The sequence below is a fragment of the Oncorhynchus mykiss genome, chromosome 30 (assembly GCF_013265735.2).
Source record: "Oncorhynchus mykiss isolate Arlee chromosome 30, USDA_OmykA_1.1, whole genome shotgun sequence".
NCBI classification, from domain to species: domain Eukaryota; kingdom Metazoa; phylum Chordata; class Actinopteri; order Salmoniformes; family Salmonidae; genus Oncorhynchus; species Oncorhynchus mykiss.
Genome location: NC_050570.1, coordinates 3,060,001 through 3,065,282, shown reverse-complemented (window position 1 = coordinate 3,065,282; position 5,282 = coordinate 3,060,001).

The following is a 5,282-nucleotide window of genomic DNA, read 5'->3' as shown; positions in this document are numbered from 1 at the left end:
TTCTTAATGGGTACCTGCTTATTAGTAACTGGGATGAGCAAGTTCATAAATGTGTCAAGTGCAGCGTCTGGTTGCTTCTCATTGCACACCAGACCAGCAAATATTATTTACATCAACAACATATGAATCACTACAGAACGTATTGTATGTCCTCTTATACACTATATCAGGCCCAGCCTGTCCTCTTATACACTATATTAGGCCCAGCCTGACCTCTTATACACTTATCAGGCCCAGCCTGTCCTCTTATACACTATATCAGGCCCAGCCTGACCTCTTATACACTATATTAGGCCCAGCCTGACCTCTTATACACTTATCAGGCCCAGCCTGACCTCTTATACACTATATTAGGCCCAGCCTGACCTCTTATACACTATATTAGGCCCAGCCTGACCTCTTATACACTATATAAGGCCCAGCCTGTCCTCTTATACACTATATCAGGCCCAGCCTGTCCTCTTATACACTATATTAGGCCCAGCCTGAACTCTTATACACTATATAAGGCCCAGCCTGTCCTCTTATACACTATATCAGGCCCAGCCTGTCCTCTTATACACTATATAAGGCCCAGCCTGTCCTCTTATACACTATATAAGGCCCAGCCTGTCCTCTTATACACTATATAAGGCCCAGCCTGTCCTCTTATACACTATATAAGGCCCAGCCTGTCCTCTTATACACTATATAAGGCCCAGCCTGTCCTCTTATGCACTATATTAGGCACAGCCTGTCCTCTTATACACTATATAAGGCCCAGCCTGTCCTCTTATACACTATATAAGGCCCAGCCTGTCCTCTTATACACTATATAAGGCCCAGCCTGTCCTCTTATACACTATATAAGGCCCAGCCTGACCTCTTATACACTATATCAGGCCCAGCCTGACCTCTTATACACTATATCAGGCCCAGCCTGACCTCTTATACACTATATCAGGCCCAGCCTGACCTCTTATACACTATATCAGGCCCAGCCTGACCTCTTATACACTATATCAGGCCCAGCCTGACCTCTTATACACTATATCAGGCCCAGCCTCTCCTCTTATACACTATATCAGGCCCAGCCTGTCCTCTTATACACTATATTAGGCCCAGCCTGTCCTCTTATACACTATATTAGGCCCAGCCTGTCCTCTTATACACTATATCAGGCCCAGCCTGACCTCTTATACACTATATTAGGCCCAGCCTGACCTCTTATACACTATATCAGGCCCAGCCTGACCTCTTATACACTATATCAGGCCCAGCCTGACCTCTTATACACTATATCAGGCCCAGCCTGACCTCTTATACACTATATCAGGCCCAGCCTGACCTCTTATACACTATATCAGGCCCAGCCTGACCTCTTATACACTATATCAGGCCCAGCCTGACCTCTTATACACTATATCAGGCCCAGCCTGACCTCTTATACACTATATCAGGCCCAGCCTGACCTCTTATACACTATATCAGGCCCAGCCTGACCTCTTATACACTATATCAGGCCCAGCCTGATCTCTTATACACTATATCAGGCCCAGCCTGACCTCTTATACACTATATTAGGCCCAGCCTGACCTCTTATACAGTATATCAGGCCCAGCCTGACCTCTTATACACTATATCAGGCCCAGCCTGACCTCTTATACACTATATTAGGCCCAGCCTTTGGAACTTTGGTTTTCCTAGATATGGCTACTATATTGTCATCATATTCCTGACAGTTACACATTACTGACAGTTACACATTACTGACAGTTACACATTAATGACAGTTACACATTAATGACAGTTACACATTACTGACAGTTACACATTACTGACAGTTACACATTAATGACAGTTACACATTACTGACAGTTACACATTACAGTTACACATTAATGACAGTTACACATTACTGACAGTTACACATTACTGACAGTTACACATTAATGACAGTTACACATTACTGACAGTTACACATTACAGTTACACATTAATGACAGTTACACATTACTGACAGTTACACATTACTGACAGTTACACATTACTGACCGTTACACATTAATGACAGTTACACATTACTGACAGTTACATTACTGACAGTTACACATTACTGACAGTTACACATTAATGACAGTTACACATTACTGACAGTTACACATTACTGACAGTTACACATTACTGACAGTTACACATTACAGACAGTTACACATTACAGACAGTTACACATTACAGACAGTTACACATTACAGACAGTTACACATTACTGACAGTTACACATTACTGACAGCTACACATTACAGACAGTTACACATTAATGACAGTTACACATTACAGACAGTTACACATTACTGACAGTTACACATTACTGACAGTTACACATTACAGACAGTTACACATTACAGACAGTTACACATTACTGACAGTTACACATTACAGACAGTTACACATTACAGACAGTTACACATTACTGACAGTTACACATTACAGACAGTTACACATTACTGACAGTTACACATTACTGACAGCTACACATTACAGACAGTTACACATTACTGACAGTTACACATTACTGACAGTTACACATTACAGCTACACATTACTGACAGTTACACATTAATGACAGCTACACATTACTGACAGTTACACATTACTGGCAGTTACACATTACTGACATTTACACATTAATGACAGTTACAAATTAATGACAGTTACACATTACTGACAGCTACACATTACTGACAGCTACACATTACTGACAGTTACACATTAATGACAGCTACACATTACTGACAGTTACACATTACTGACATTTACACATTACTGACATTTACACATTACTGACATTTACACATTAATGACAGTTACACATTAATGAGAGCTACACATTACTGACAGCTACACATTACTGACATTTACACATTACTGACCGTTACACATTAATGACATTACAGACATTTACACATTACAGACAGTTACACATTAATGACAGTTACACATTACTGACAGTTACACATTACTGACCGTTACACATTACAGACAGTTACACATTAATGACAGTTACACATTACAGACAGTTACACATTAATGACAGTTAAACATTACAGACAGTTACACATTACTGACCGTTACACATTAATGACAGTTACACATTAATGACAGCTACACATTAATGACAGTTACACATTAATGACAGCTACACATTAATGACAGTTACACATTAATGACAGTTACACATTACTGACAGTTACACATTAATGACAGTTACACATTACTGACAGTTACACATTAATGACATTACAGACAGTTACACATTAATGACAGTTACACATTACAGACAGTTACACATTAATGACAGTTAAACATTACAGACAGTTACACATTACTGACCGTTACACATTAATGACAGTTACACATTACAGACAGTTACACATGACAGACAGTTACACATTACAGACAGTTACACATTACTGACAGTTACACATTACTGACCGTTACACATTACAGACCGTTACACATTACTGACAGTTACACATTAATGACAGTTACACATTACAGACAGTTACACATTACTGACCGTTACACATTAATGACAGTTACACATTACAGACAGTTACACATTACAGACAGTTACACATTAATGACAGTTACACATTACTGACAGTTACACATTACAGACAGTTACACATTACAGACAGTTACACATTAATGACAGTTACACATTAATGACAGTTACACATTAATGACAGTTACACATTACAGACAGTTACACATTAATGACATTACACATTACAGACAGTTACACATTACAGACAGTTACACATTAATGACATTACACATTACTGACCGTTACACATTACTGACAGTTACACATTAATGACAGTTACACATTAATGACAGTTACACATTACTGACAGTTACACATTACAGACAGTTACACATTACTGACAGTTACACATTAATGACAGTTACACATTAATGACAGTTACACATTACTGACAGTTACACATTACTGACAGCTACACATTAATGACAGTTACACATTACAGACAGTTACACATTACTGACCGTTACACATTAATGACAGTTACACATTACAGACAGTTACACATTACAGACAGTTACACATTACAGCTACACATTACTGACAGTTAAACATTACAGACAGTTACACATTAATGACAGTTACACATTACAGACAGTTACACATTAATGACATTACACATTACTGACAGTTACACATTACAGACAGTTACACATTACTGACCGTTACACATTAATGACATTACACATTACTGACCGTTACACATTACTGACAGTTACACATTAATGACAGTTACACATTAATGACAGTTACACATTACTGACAGTTACACATTACTGACAGTTACACATTACAGACAGTTACACATTACAGACAGTTACACATTACTGACAGTTACACATTAATGACAGTTACACATTAATGACAGTTACACATTACAGACAGTTACACATTAATGACATTACACATTACAGACAGTTACACATTACAGACAGTTACACATTAATGACATTACACATTACTGACCGTTACACATTACTGACAGTTACACATTAATGACAGTTACACATTAATGACAGTTACACATTACTGACAGTTACACATTACAGACAGTTACACATTACTGACAGTTACACATTAATGACAGTTACACATTAATGACAGTTACACATTACTGACAGTTACACATTACTGACAGCTACACATTACTGACAGTTACACATTACTGACAGTTACACATTACTGACAGTTACACATTACTGACAGCTACACATTACTGACAGTTACACATTACTGACAGTTACACATTAATGACAGTTACACATTAATGACAGTTACACATTAATGACAGTTACACATTACTGACAGCTACACATTACTGACAGTTACACATTACTGACAGTTACACATTAATGACATTACAGACAGTTACACATTACTGACAGTTACACATTACAGACAGTTACACATTACTGACAGCTACACATTACTGACAGCTACACATTACTGACAGTTACACATTACTGACAGTTACACATTACAGACAGTTACACATTACTGACAGTTACACATTAATGACAGTTACACATTAATGACATTACACATTACAGACAGTTACACATTACAGACAGTTACACATTAATGACATTACACATTACTGACCGTTACACATTACTGACAGTTACACATTAATGACAGTTACACATTAATGACAGTTACACATTACTGACAGTTACACATTACAGACAGTTACACA